Here is a 16310-nt window from a genome sequence, read left to right as displayed (position 1 = left end):
GTCCATTAATACTGTAAGCAGTTTCAAGATATTGTTCAGTGTTAAGTATGGAAAAGTAATAATTGCGGACAAACAGATTGTAGCGAATCGCTGCAGTCGCTATAAATCTCTTTTGTATATATTTTATAGTCTCTTTAAGTTTTAGTTTTATATTTAAATTCTATTTTATATTTAAATTTCTTGACTTTAGCTTATGTTAGCTGTTTTGCTTTGATAGCGACAACGTGTTTTCTAGTAAATTATTAATAAACTGAAAGTACATTCTCCTGGCCTTGCTCAATCTCTTCTTTCCTTGGTCCATAAATTACATTAATGTATTTAAATAATTTATGTTTAGGTTTATTATTAATAAATGTGGTTTTGGTCTTTGAAAGTAAAGCCCGTTTAAGATCTAGTTAAATATCTGTTCCATATCGTTTTGTATTTGAATTTATGAAGTGTTGTTAACTATTTCAAGTATTATCACCTCCTTCAGTATTGTAAAGCGTATTTACTTTGGATAATGGTTCCATTTCAAATTATGATTTGATTTGTGCCGTGTTGTTACCGTAGAAGCAAATATCACATTTATAAATAACTGTTTGTTTGTATTTTGTTTTAATGCTGTTTTAATACATTTGCATTTAAATGCCATTCCCTTTCTGTACGCCTAATGCATTCTGGGCAACAATCAAACCACGCTGGCAAGCTTTACAGTATATGCCGTGTATGCCATAAGAAGAAGTTTATTAAAATTATTAAACAATTTTGTACAATTGCCTACATCTACATCAATTAAAATTCCGTTGTTAAGTAAAATCGTTAAAAAATCCTTGCCACAAAAATACCACAAACATGTAAAGTTTACGTCCGAGAAAAAAATTCACAATGTTTGATAATATGAATGGCGCGCGCGCACGTTATCGCGCGCAATCGAACACAATAACTGAATTCACGTTTACATTCTTGGCCAATTACCTACTTGAGCAACTTCCTCCGACTATAGTGCCGTAAAACGGTCCACTGATTCATATAAAAGTCAATTTGATCATCAAAAGTGACCACTTATTGCAATAGATATATAGTTCACTTTGTGTATACCCAATCTAATATTAACGTTATTGTGTCCACTGGTACAGGGTCAAGAGTTAAGGCGTGGTATTTCTACGCGAGCCTACCACATTTTAGGAGATGAGGTGTGGGAGACCGCCTCTCGCATTCCGCAACCCGCGCGCTAAAAATTTATATGAATAAAATAAGAACGTGCGGAGAAAGTTTGTTACAGATCTGACGTCAACAAGCGCCCAATGACGACTGAGTGTAGGTAAATTTAACAACTAATAGGGCTTCAGTTGAAAACCGAAATTTAGTAGGTTCTCTGTAGTATTTAAAGAGAAAAATCTTCATATAAAAATATACAATTCCCCAAAAAAGAATCGGTTACTTTAGTTAAACGAAATCATGGTACTATAGCATACATAGGACGTAGCTTGGGTAGCATAGCGAGAGGTACTTTATAAATATAAACGACGATCATATCATATATATAATTTTGTACGTGTATTTAATTTGGAAGCTTTGTCCAGAACTCTTAAATGTCTGTTTGACATCAACCCTCTATTATTCTTACAATTCTAAATACAAAACCTATGCTGCCTGTACTACATCCCTCTTCCTCACAACTGAAGGGATGAACATCCCTAGCTAGTGCCCTACCTATGATAGGCAACATTCCTATGTGATCAGCCTTTAATATAGGCTAGCCACACACTGCTCGGAAACTATCACTTGCTAACAAACAAAACCACCGAGAAGGCTGTGGTTTTAATCTGTCAAAAACCTATCTAAAAGGACAGACTAGGACCACATCCTAGTCAAACAATCTAAATATATTTATTAGCTAACATAGCTATTTAGGTATCCTAGCTATAAAACCTTAATTCTTTATTCAAGCTTCCTACCTAACCTAAATCCTATCAGAATCTTTATATTATTCCAAACAAATAACACTCCTCATCGTGCACGCTGTTACGACGACATCACAGGCTTGAGCACCCATCGGGCGTCCACTGAGGAACATCAATATTGACTTCCCAGTTGCCTTAGTCGTCGTCCTGCAGCTATCCACGTTCCACCAAACTTTCTTACTTTCTTTGAACAAATTAAAACAACACGCAAATTATCCTAACAACAACATTTCCTGACACCAATATGTTATGGCGATATATAATATGGAGGATTCCTAATAATTAAACAAATATATTTTCCCTTGAATGCAGACAGTTCCTGTTCATTTGGACGAGTGACCAACAATTATGCATATACACAGGATAATATATCCATAAAATGAAAACAAAAAAGGAGGATAAATATAAACGACGATCATATCATAATTATAACTTTATACGTGTATTTAATTTCCAAGCTTTGTCCAGAACTCTTAGATGTCTGTTTGACATTAACACTCTATTATTCTTACAATTCTAATTACAAAACTTAAGCTGCCTGTACTACAGTACCATGAGTTTGGACTTAGTTCTACGGTTAATATTATGGATATATTCTTTCTTAATGAAATTATGTATATATTTACGGGCATTCAAAATATTCGAGTAAATGTACTGTGATGTCATTGTCTCGTTAACCTCGCAGACCTTATCCCTCAACGCTGAAATGCAGTAATACTCATATTACTGTTTGGCGGCTGATATAGGTAAGGTGGCAGTACTTCCCTGGACGCACTCTTTCACAAGGAGCTGTACTGCTACTAAATAATAATTAATCAATTATTTTTGATTTGCATTGATTCATGGAACTGTTACGGACATATCTGTGATTCCACCGACGAGTCTCTTCGCTTGGTGCGTGGGTTGGTTGATCATGCAACTAGAGGTTGCCCTAGATTGTATATGTCCGTGGTCGAGTGGCTTGCACACCGGTTTTCATGGTGTCGCCATCTCTAAGGTCCCGGGTTCGATCAACGGCCGAGTCAGTGCAGGAAACTAACTTTTCTATATTATCTCGGATCTGGGTGTTTGTGGTACCGTCGTTGTTTCCGATTTCCATAACACAAGTGCTTTAGCTACTTACTTTGGGTTCAGAGAAATTGTGATGTTGTCTAATGGTTATAATATTATTATTTTAATTATTTACTTCAATAACTTTTACTAGTTGCGTTTTAATCTGCTTTTTAAGGTGAGTCACTGAAGGAAAAGTGGGAAAAACTGTTGTGCTAGATCAATTTTATAAAGAATGTGCTAATTTGTTATACGATAATCCAATCATATAAAATCCCGAAAACATTGATTGATTGATTGATATTTATTTGCACAAATTACAAAAGGTGGTATATTGTAACAGTTTTCATATTTTACCAAAACTGGCATGCAAATTTTATTCCATTACAAATCTCTTTCTTTTTACAAATTTTATGAATCTGAAGCTAATTCTAAATAATGTAACTAGAGTAATTAATTATTGTCCTATCATGCAGCATTAAAAAAAAAAAAAATATAATAAATTCATGTCGTTGTAGGTCAAATAATATACATTCAAATTTGAAGAGCTTTATATGAAACGAAATCTGTAGAGAGTAGAGCAGAAATTTTTATCTCTCAGCCATGGCACCGGCTTACGTCTCAATAAATGATAACTATTTATATCATTTATACAAGAGGGTAAAGTATTATATATTTTCAGACACATGGATCAGAATATCACATTGTCTCTGTTACTAACTTTATTTGGTACTACCATGATTTACTAATCTGTCTGGGTATCTTACATTTCTATCGTGAACGTCCCGTGTCCTTTTAAAAAGTTTATACTTATTTTTGAGCAACATGCTAAAATAAAAATCTAAAACGAATATTTAAGATTAAAATATCTAACTTTATGCATAATTTTTATATGGAGATATTTCTCTTCATGTACTACAGTTAATCAGTTAAATTTTGATTTTCAACACTAATTTTTGAAGCCCTGTAGTTATTAAATCGACATTTGTCCAAAACTTGAAAATTGTCGAGCGGTTTAACGACACACCGCGACGGTCGCTGGCCCATCAGTCGTCTTCGGGCGCTTGTCGCCGTCGGATCAGGGGTCTACTCCCGTACTTCGACCAACATCCGTCCGAAACAATTACTGCCAAATATTCAACTAAATTTAAAGACGCATGATGTGAATGAAGCTTCATACTTGACATTGTAATTTTGACAGTGTAAATTCACATCTTACGAAATGTAGGCTCGCGTTGAAATAATTCGCCTTAACCCATACGTATCCCTTTCAAAGTCAAAGATCAAAGTCAAAGATCATTTATTCCATAGGTAAAATAAATTTGCACTTGAAAACGTCACATTTACATTACATTACATTAAGCTACTGCTCATTCGCTACGCTGATTTCACTGAGAAGAACGAGCAAGAAACTCTAGGGATTGCTCTTTTCAAATAAATTTAAATGCTATGGAATAACACTTTGAATCAAATTTGTGTAGATTCTGGAGCCGTGTTGTCTTTCCATACATCTTTATCTAACACGTAGTCGTCAATTTTGTTATATGACTTTTCAATCAAAATATTTTTAATGTAGTTTTCAAACTTAGGAAATGATAATTTAATATATGCTCCGGAATCTTATTGTAAAAACGTATACAGTTCCCCATAAAAGAGTCGTTTACCTTGGTTAAACGAAATCGTGGTACCATGAGTTTGGACTTAGCTCTAAGATTAATATTATGGATATCTTCTTTCTTATTGAAATATATATATATAGTTTTACGGGCGTATAAAATATTTGAGTAAATGTACTGTGATGCCACAGTCATGATACCAGTCTCCTCAAACTTTTCTTTGAGAGAAACCCGAGAGCCTAGACACTCGTAGACTCGTGGACACGAGTTTCTAATGTTTTTTGTTCAAATATTGTTTTTATAAATTAAGTTTCCTGCAAAAGGCGTAGTTTATTATGTATTTAAAATCAAATACAATAACACGTATCGCTAGTTTTATGTCACGCAATAATTGTACCTTTGTACCTTGTTCAAATATTTTCCATCTTAAGTATGTCATTATATTATAGACAATTGGCTTATATCAGCAAATACAGAAGTATAATAAGATTTTAAAGTAAATATTAGAAGAATCCAGGTGAAGGAAAGCCATCGTCATTATCAAATCATTTATACGTCCTAATGCTGGGTGGGACTCGGGTCTCCATTCAGGCGAAGGTCATAGTAGACGGTTGTGAACCTTCTTCGATATGCAGGTTTTATCACGATGTTTTTTCTTCACTCAAAAGCTCAAAAATTCGCACATCATTATTCAGAAAAAGTCAGAGGTGCCAGTCCGGATTCGAGCCCACGGCGTCTGTTTGAGACGCTGTAGGTCAAACCATTAGGGTGCCACGTCCTAAGGAAAATAGGTTTACGAAATCTGTACGTTTAAGAAAGTCTGCAAAATTCTTCGACGACTGACATTCTAGCGGGTCAGTCAAGGTGGTAAACTTAGAGCCAAATATCTTTTCATTAGAGCACATGCACGCAAACTTAAATGGACGGCGGTTTTCTTAATTTAAAATCAAGACCAATTGCAGGTTACCTTTGCGACGTCAAGAAACTCGATTTAACGGGAATATTCAAGTAGTGGTCCATCACCCATCCCAAATGGACGCCGATTCAGAACTCTTCGATATTTTAACCGAATCGTTCGATTGGATATTGTTCTCGACTCGAAGAGCGCTTTCTGAGCCATTCAGAACATTCTAATTAAACGTTCGATCCGGATTCGGATACGATATCGTTATTGAACAGCGTTTACGGTGTTAGACGGTGAAATAGATTATAAGAAAAATTAAAATCCTAAATTTTTAATGAATTGACATTCAATTATTTTTTTGTGGAATTATAATATTCGTTGTTTCGAATCCGGCCGGATCGAAGAAATTTGATCGAAGAGTGTTCGATTTTTGTATTAATAATTATAACAAACTAGTGGAATAATTTCACAAAAAATAATTGAATATCAATTCAATAAAAATTTTAAATACAGTGAATAGCGACATCTCTCGCCAGGGCTGGTAACTGTAAAGATATCTAACTGGGTGATAAAACTTTCATAGATTTCTCATAGATGGCGCATAATAATAATTCGTAATTCCTAATTCGTAAGGTCTGCTGGTTCGTTCCGTGGCTTAGTTGGTATAGCGTCTAGCACGGTAAGCTAGAAGACGTCGGTTCGAATCTGGCCGGATCGAAGGAATTTTTTCTGAGTGTTCGGTTTTTGTATTAATAATTATAATTCAATCCTTTTATATACACTTTTAAAACTTTAAAGGCCTAAAATATAGGAATGCATTTAGTCTTGCATTAAAATAAATTAATAAAAGTGAACAAAAACCAGATTTTATTTAAAATATTAAGAGATTTCCATATTACATTCTTGCTTTGTAAACAATAGGACGTTCGGTAACTTTAACTCGATAACTGGGTTCTGAATAACGTTTGTAGCAATTGCCGGTCGAGAAGTTCGAGTAATCGAACCGGTGTGACGTCATTTCGGTTAGGTTTCTAATACGACAGTTTGACGTTCGATTCAGATGTTGTGAATAAAAATGAAAAGAAATAATAACGCGCACGCACTCATAGCCCCGCACTAGGGAAATCCTGTGTCGCGGGTGCCATGGACACACACATAGACAACGACAAATTACACCCAGACTCATGAGATAAATAAATGTAGGCCATACAAATATTTCCCCCGACCTCGGAATCGAACCCAGGACCTCTGCGTTGCAGTCCGGCATGGTAACCGTTCAGGTACGGAGTCAGTTTATCTCTATATCCGCTCACGCGACACATGAAGCCGTAGACGCATACCACACCTAGAGGTGCCGGTGATGATTTTATACCGATTTATCGGATATCGAAGTTATAACAGGTAAAAGAACTAATATTAATTGCTATTTCGGTAACTACTCTAGCAAACCATACAGTTTATAATGCCTGGGTCTGTCATTAAAAAAAAATAAACAACTTCAAAAATACGTCACGACAATCGTGTGTGTTACTGTTTGGGCTGGTGATTTCGGTGTTTATTTATCGAAAACATACCGTAAGTAGCGTTGTTTAAGTTTACCCTGAATATAAATGTTTATAAACTATACTTTAAGGAGTAATTTCATGGTAAACGTTAGAACCACTCAAACGGAATATTATCATATTTATCCAAGTACACCAAAAATTTCATTAGTGCTTTTTAAGTGCAGGATTTGCGGTATATTACTGCATTTTATTTGAGATATTTTTGTTGGTAGTACGGAGGGTATTTATTATAAAAACTTGTATATAAACTGAATGCTTTTCTAATTTGCGAAACCAAATAGCCGCCATCTTGCGGTAGGAGGAGCTCATCGCGTGAGCGGATAAATCGGTCGACAATTTAGTTATCGTAGGGTTCTGAATGGACCCCCAGTCTAGGTAACGTAATTTTCTTAAAACTTTTGGTCCCTGTAATTCCATTTAGACTCCACTTAGATTATACTAGAATTATGATACTATTTGTTGTTTGCTTAAATCTAGTTGCTATGGCAGTTGACTCTTAATAGAGTGTGAGTGAAACGGCACTGATTGCATTAATTCATTCAATCACTAACGATTGATGTTGCTTTACTAAAACTACAGTGGAAATTACTAAGCATATCTTAATTTTTGTCTCGTTTAAGCTGCAAATTAGTCTTCAAGTTAAATGTATTTTTTTATGTGAAATAATTTACTCAACTACGTTATCAATTCATGCCATCGAAACGCCATCGAAGAGCAGAATACCAAAAAATTGCAATGGCAGTGGAATAGTAACATGATGGCTAGCCACGGAATACCAAACGTACCAAATTCTGCCATTGACATTAATAATACCTTACGAATTGAAGCATTGGGAACAACAAGGGTGTTCGGCACCCAAAGCCTGTTTTGATGTTATGGTATTAAAACATGTAAAACACTATTTAGTATCTTGTGACAAAACTCTCTTCTGGATGGCGTAATTTTCCGCGGTCCGCCCCTGTGGCATAGATTATAAACGAGCGTTTGAATTTCGGTCCCCTTACCACCTACAATTTGTAAAAACTTACTTTACTGTAAAAAAAAATGTCTGAAACGAGCGAATTTATTCTTAACGTGGAGCATCTAGGAGGCCAGTGAGACCTGCTGAAGATGGTACTGTCGATTCAGCGAATTCAATGAATGTTTAAAAATACGTTTAAATTTATATTGAATTGATTTGCAATTATTTTTATGTGAAATTACTCCACTAGTTTGTTATAATTATTAATACAAAGACCAAACACTCAGAAAAAATTCCTTCCTTCCTTCAATTCGGCCGGATTCGAACCGACGTCTTCTAGCATACCGTGCCACTAAGCCACGGAACGAACCAGCGGACCTCACGGATGTTTGTATGTGCTTTGTCGTATCTTTGTATTTGGTTTTTCAACGACTTTTTAGCCGTAGTGCCATCTATGAGAAATCTGTGAAAATTTATATAGTTTTTAAACCTGTTTAATTAAATCTTTCATTACAGGACTATTAAAAAAAAAGTTTGGAGGGAACCGAAACTCAACTTTATCCTCAACTTTCGGGAAATGGCCATTAAATTTTCTGAAAATAATTTGAAATTTGAAATGCCCCTTCTAAACTTATTCAGGGCTCTTTGATTTGTTCAAATCTGCCCCAATAGGTACTCTACAAAACAACAGATCGTTGCATTGGATGAACACAAATATTTAGACTTTTTACTTTAAAAGCAGTCCTATTTAAACAATCGAGATATTTCTAATCTTATAATGATTGGACGTGAAATAGCGCGGGAGGCGTATCTCTGAACTTTTTGCACGTTTTGGCCCTAAGCATTAAGCAAGACAGTCGTAGTTAGTATTACACTTGAAGCTGTAGTCGTCAAGACGTCGTCTTTAGTTGAACAGGGTATTCAAACTAAAACACAGTATGTGTTCATGCTAAGGTAACTTGTACCTATTTGAAAAATATCTATTTCTAAAACGAAGACGATTATTTCAAGGTAATACCTTTTCTGGGATATTTTTTTTCATTGAATTGTTATGGTAATCTGTGGTATAGAGTAATTTTTTCATATATTACTCCCTCCCTCAATGTTTTGTTGAATTGAATTATTATTCCTTCTTTAATTTAAAAGTATTAAGCATTAATAGTTAAGTTTTTTCAGAGTTTACTCTGAATCACAAATATTTTATGTTCAAAATGGTAATATTACAAACCTCTCTCGAAAATTTCTGGATTTTGTCAAAACCACGGAACTGCTATAAGAATAATAAGTATTCGAGAATACTGTTAAATGTGTAGGCTTTAAACACATATAGGTGTGGAGCACCAAATAATAATAGCGGCTGAAATAATGCTAGAAGAACCTCTAAAATTACTCTCCTGAAAAATCTGTGTTTGTGAGGTAATACCCTGTCCATCTGGAACAACGAAGTATATTTCACACGTAAAAACACTCAATAATTGCAAGCTGTATGTTTAATATTTTAGCAATAAAACAATCCATACGACAGGCACAGTTCAACTTACCATCATCCATACGACTACTTTTGAGAATATTTAGTTTTCGATGCTGACACAAACACGACCTTTCATTCAGATTTTGGCGCGCGCACACTGATCGTTGCCACTGACAGGTGTGGGGCTCGGTGTTGCCATATTACAAACATAATTCCTACTACATTTCCTTTCCAACTGACTGCGTAAACCACATTTCTTCTAAGCTGCCCCTGTTGAAAGGTCCCTCCTTCCAAAATTAGATTATTTGTGTTTCCCGAAACTGCAATTTAGGGCTATTTCAAGGTTAAAGTGAATAGACGTTTACTAGGCACCATTTCTTTAAGTCATTTTGTAAGCAAAGCAATTAAATAAATACCGTTTTTTTAATCGTGGTAATAACCAAATATTAAATGAAATTTTTTTATCTTTACTTTTTTAATCTATTTCCAAGATTTACACTAATACAAATAAAAGTAAAAGAAGGAGAGTTTCCAAACATTATACGAATTTTTTTATGAAGTAATAACATTATAGTGTCATTTGTAAATGTCACTTAACATCAAATCTCACTACGTTTTCCTTTACTGTAATTTGATGTCGCAAGAAAAAGGTTTACGATCACTGATTCTTTGTTTACAGCTTTCCCTAATTCAATAAAGGCAAACGTGTAAAATTGTTGACAAAATTGTTACTTGACATTGTTGCATCTATTTTATGTAAATAAACAAAGAAAAATACATATTATGTAGAAGTCATTAGTTGTGCAAGTACTGGTTTGACAACTTTCTTTGTCTTTATAGTAATCGATATCCTTCAATTGTCATTACGTTTCTTTGTGCATCCACTTTTGATAAAATTTAATCATTGCCCATAATGTAATCGTTTTAATGGCTGTTTGCGTACAAAAACAACATTACTTTTAAATTGTGCTGTTACAAACAACTTTTTATTTTATTTAATCATTTACGGTTTTTTTGTATTTATGTTACGCGATTATTCTTTATATTACGTATTTGTATTACTCGATTGTGAACAAATTTTGATGATTCTTTTTTTGTCGCTAAGGGTGGCAAACTAGGGGATGAATCCGGTCTCGCGCACTTTCCGGTAACCGATTGCAATAAAACTTGGCAAATATGTAAATGTAATTCCACGAACTTTTGAGCTCGGTTTTTTTTAATAAAAAGTGTTGTAATTGTTGGACCATTAACTACCCTGAAATTTCGTTATAATTTGTAAGGTTGCCGGGTAAAGATCCTAGAGTACCTTTCACTTTATCTTTGTATTTGTTTGTTTCTTTTGCGTGCAATAAAGCTTATTCTATTTTATTCTGTTCTAAGCTTCGTTTATACAAATTACAAATTTAGAAATTGTTAGCTCGGGTACACACAATATGGCCATAAAGTCTATAACAAAATACCTCTTAGAATAAGAAACATTGAAAATAATTACATGTTCGCAAACGCTCTGAAAAGTTACTTGCTCTCGAACTGTTTCTATGACCTAAAAGAGTATTTCGATAATAAAAGTACATGACATTATGTGTACAGTATGCTAAGTTAAGTTTGGCATGAATCTATGTGTACCTATTAGTATTAATATAAGTATAGTGAAGTAAGTTAATTGCAGTGCCCTTACAGGGTTTATGTTGGGATGTAATAATAGCTTTCAGACCTTTTGTACCACATAAAGCAATAAATGATATGATTATGATTATATTCTGAAACAAGAAATAAATTACACTTCATGTTTTTAAAACACCCGATATTTTCTAAATTTGAACTTGATAAATCATTTGAGTTTGTATTTACCACATAACTTTATATTATATCAAACAAATGTGGCACAACTATTAATAGCGCTTGGTGAATTTCACTTGAACACGCGTGTTTCATGCGAAACCCTCTCACTACTGACTATATTCAATCGAAAGTATTTCAAAACAAATTCCCCGGTTTATAATTGTTTATTCTACTTCGTTTTTTTTATTATCAATTCACTTTTACTGTTTACAAAATTTACCATCTTGAGACGACAAATAATTGTCATAATATGTATCAGTCCTAGTCTTATGTCTGATTTTTATTGATTGTCAAATGCATAGGATGTTGAAGTGCCTATTATAATAAAAAAAAAACTTAAGCAATAGAATTAAATTAAAAATTGCGTTAACTTCGTCATTTCTTGCTTAAACTTGTTTAAAGTTCGTCTTGTAAAAATGAAAAGCTTGCTTAGCGCGCCATTTTTGCTTAATTGAAGTAAAAGTTCGTTTTTATAAATATCAATACATTTTGTTAAGAATGTCTTATCAAATGAAGCATTGTTTTAAGACGTTCTTAAGTTTAGTGCAAGTGGACATAAGTGTCGTACGAGCAGGGCTACAATCTTTCGGTTTAGTACAAGTTGTACTATCAGGAAAGTTGGAGACTATACCGATACAAAAAAATTTGTTTGCTAGTAGAGATTATAGCTAGCCCTATCTCTTATTTTAACGATCCTTTTTTTGAAACCTCATATTTATATGAACCTTTGTTTTAAGTTTCTATTAATAGACACCCTGACCGGTTTTATAAGCATTTTAGTTGTACACTTTATTTTATTTTTACTTATTTATTTGTATATCTCTTCCTACAAAAATATTAAATATTTATTACCACTGCATAAATTATGCTTATTCAAGCATTTATAACAAAAATAACGTATGATATGATAAAGCCGCATGTATCATACATTAAAATGCTTTTATCACGTGAAATGCTTTTATCATAAAAATAATACGCACTTACATGAAACAAATTTTTAAAACCTATTTAAGCACAAAAAGTTAGCGAACAATATCGTTCGCAGAATTTTTAGAACGCTCTCTCGAAACGTTGTTATTTTGCAGATATGACATCATTACATCTCCAGTCTCTCAAATACCGCTGCCAAGGTGGAGAATATGAGGCTCGAGAGAGTCAATCAGTACGTTTATCTCGGACATGTTCTATTCTTTAGCATAGAGCATCAGTCTAAGGAGATCTCAAAAAGAATCCAGCTTGCAAGATCCGCAGTGTCTGAAGACGCGCTTGTTTAATCAATGTGTTCTGCCCAACAGGACGTATAGTGCCGAGATATGGACGCTCACGCAGGAGACTGTATATAGGTTGAAAGTAGCACAGAGGGCCGTGGAGCGCGCCATGCTTGGCATCAACCTTGTAGACCGAGTTCCGAACGTTGAGATCCGACGACGGGCGAAAGTCCAGGATGCTGGAACTCGGATCATGGAACTCAAATGGGGTGGGGCGGAACACATAGCAACGCAAGGTGATGACAGGTGGAGCAAGACATCGACTGGTTGGTGGCCGAGGATGGGTAAAAGAAGCGTCGGGCGCCCTGTTGCATAGGTAGACGATATAGTACAGGCACACAAGAACAGGACCGTGATGGATGGCCCAAAGCGCTTCATTCGTTTCGAATCCGAGAGAACCCGAGGAAATACGAATATCGCTTATACATGTAGAGATAAAATTATCCCCGAGACATTTCAGACCGTCATTTCTCAGATATCGGCCGAAGCGAAAACACTCTAACGCAATTGATTATACGTATATACTAATCAAGAATGAGCAAGCTGCGGGAGACCGGCCAGACCGGCAAAATGATAGTGACGGAGTGAAGATATTTGTTTTTTCCATCCGTTACTCTCATCTCTGGACTGTATTCGCACTTTCCATCAGGCGCAGTGCAGTCATTTTGCCGAGTCACAATAAAAAAAAAGACTGTTTCTAATCTTCTTTGTCCCACGCAAAAAGAACCCTTGTGGTGGTCCAGTTTGCTGATACTTCGCATCATAAACTTTTGACTCGTTCTATTAATAAGTTATTTTCATAATATAAAAGGGTAGATATGCTATGATTATTGAAAGTAGAACAAAATCTTATGCATCAGTTAGCGATGAGAATACTATCATATATTTTTTTTTGTTTTGTGTAATTTTAATTCAGGGTTTGACGACCTCCGTGGTCGAGTGGCGTGCATACCGGTTTTCATGGTGTCGCCATCGTTGAGGTCCCGAGTTCGGTTTCCGGTCGAGTCAATGTAAAAACTAACTTTTCTGTATTGTCTCGGGTCTGGGTGTTTCTGGTACGTTGTTGTTTCCAATTTCCATAACAAAAGTGCTTTAGTTATTTACTTTGAGATCGGAGCAATGTATATGATGATGTCTAATGTTTATGTATTTATTATTTATAATAAGTCAGACGTCTACACAAATTACCTGGTCTCAAATTACGAAATTGTTATACTATGAGCATCAATGCAACGAAATTAGGTCTCGACCTCTAATTCTGGGGGTATTTTAGAAAAGTTCCTATAATGGTTCTACTGGGAATCGAACCCGGGATTTCCTCATCGAGGGCCTACAGTATTAACCGCTAGGCCACAGAGATCGTCGTGGTTTGAAAGGAATTTAAAGAATAAAAATAAATTAAAAGGAAGGATGAATTGTTCTGCGCCTGCTAGACAATAAAGGCAAAAGTAAACGGAAAAACCTGGATCAAATAGACCAAGATTTGAAAAGGTGACATGCAAATCATGAAATGATGATGGTCATAATAATAATATGATTTAGGTAAATGGACGGGCGATAAACAGTAAGTAAAAATAAGTAAACAGATAAGAAAAAGAACTAAGAAATCGCAGGGTATAAAATTATAAAAAATAATCAATTTTATCGAAATATATGTAAACGATTTATGTCTATGATTAAAAATGAATCAATAAATATATTATTTGGAAGGATAAACCTTTTCTTCGATATGGTATTATGTAATCGAGAAACATTAATGTAGTTTCATTATATTTTAGAAAACTATAAAGCCTAGGTCCCAACAATAAGTATTTAAAGGTAATAATGGTTTTAACATCCCACTTCCGACCCACTTTACATTCATGCTATTTACGACCAAACGTGATGAAAAAAGTGATACATTGAGTAGCGGATCCTAGGATATTAGGATACCTACGGCTGTCCAGTCTATCTTGGCACTTTTGGTGGTATTTTTTTTCCTGAAGCCATTTTAGTTGTATGGTTTTGTTAATTTTTTTAAACAGAACATGTACACACACGCACTCAACATATCCCTGCCGCGAAACCCTGTGTCGCGGGTGCCATGGACACACACACATAGACAACCACAAATTACACCCAAACACACGAGATAAATAAATGTAGGTCATACAAATATTTCTCCCGGCCTGGGTATCGAACCTGGGACCTCTGTGTGGCAGTCCGGCATGGTAACCGTTCGGCCACTTCTAAAAGACGTAATTAATAATTATCACTGTACGTGACGTGTGACGTCACGGACGTTAAGCTGATTATATTTTGTCGACAAATGCAATGGCCGCGCGCGCAATTATTGTTTGAAATTGTAGTGAAACCAAATTGAACCGGAAACTAAAGTGAACAACAGTGAACGTACATTTTGGTGAACTTATAAAATATGAAGAATCGCTCCCTGGGCAAGGCAAGAAGCCGAGATCGCTCAATTCACATCATTTTTTTAATCACATCAAGTAACGGGACAAACAAGTCCTGCGTTTAAGCTACACGCCTATCCATAACAGTTGCGGTGCCACAAGATCTGAGGGGTCACTGCGCCTGTCACCTGAGTCATAAGTTGACATTTTCCATGTGCCTGTAATTTCACCAGCACCCTTACCCTTCAAAACAGGAACGCAGCAATGCTTACATTACTGCTTGGAGGCATAAATCGGTAAGGTGACAGTATTTCCCTGGACAAACTCTTCCATAAAGAGCTCTACTACTAATTGCTTTGTAACTACTACCAAACTGATTTCAAAAGGTATTGTGCTCCCGGGACCCCGATTCAGAACTCTTCGATATCTTAACCGAATCGTTCGATTGACTATCGTTCTCGAATCGAAGGACGCTTTCCGAGCTTTTCAGAACATTCAAGTTAAAACGTTCTATTCGGATTCAGATACGATATTGTTATCGAACAACGTTTACGGAGTTAGACGGCGAATATAGATTATAAGAAATCTCTCAATCTTTTATATACATTTTTAACACTTTAAAGGCCTAAAATGTACAAATGCATTTGCCTTGCATTAAAATAAATTAATAAAATTGAACAAAAACCAGACTTTATTTAAAACAATAAGATATTTCCATATTACATTTTTGCTTTGTAAACAATAGGACGTTCGGTAACTTTTATTCGATAACTGTGTTCTGAATAACGTTTTAGCCGGTCAAGAAGTTCGAGTAATCGTACGGGTGTGACGTCATTTCGGTTCGGTTTCGAATATGACCGTTTGACGTTCGATTCGGTTATTGTGAATAAAAATGAAAAGAAATCGTACCTGTAATCGGACCTGCAGGTTACATACTTTGTGCTAATCAACAATACTTATTTATTCATATACAGTCCATAAAATCGAAGGAAAGCATCGTTCGCATTCCCCGCATGGTTAGCCGGTTTGGGTTACCCGCAACTTAAGTCGCGCCACCAAAGGAATGATCTCGCCGAGGTTGCGATTCTTGATGCTTTACAAGTTCACAAAAACGTGCGTTATCATTTAATCCACAAAATAAACCAAGGCCCTGAGGGTGTCCAAGTGGACATTGCCCTCATGTAAGGCCAAATAGATTAAAAAAAAAGACAATTTAGGATACACTTTAAAAGCACTAAATGCCTAGTTGTGTTTTAAACAAATACTAAAATATAATTTCGAATTCTCACCACAC

The sequence above is a fragment of the Hyposmocoma kahamanoa genome, unplaced genomic scaffold (genome assembly GCF_003589595.1).
Source record: "Hyposmocoma kahamanoa isolate Upper Pololo Valley unplaced genomic scaffold, ASM358959v1 92, whole genome shotgun sequence".
In the NCBI taxonomy this organism is placed as follows: Eukaryota; Metazoa; Arthropoda; class Insecta; order Lepidoptera; family Cosmopterigidae; genus Hyposmocoma; species Hyposmocoma kahamanoa.
The sequence above is the reverse complement of the archived record's forward strand: the minus strand, read 5'-3'. Positions refer to the sequence as shown.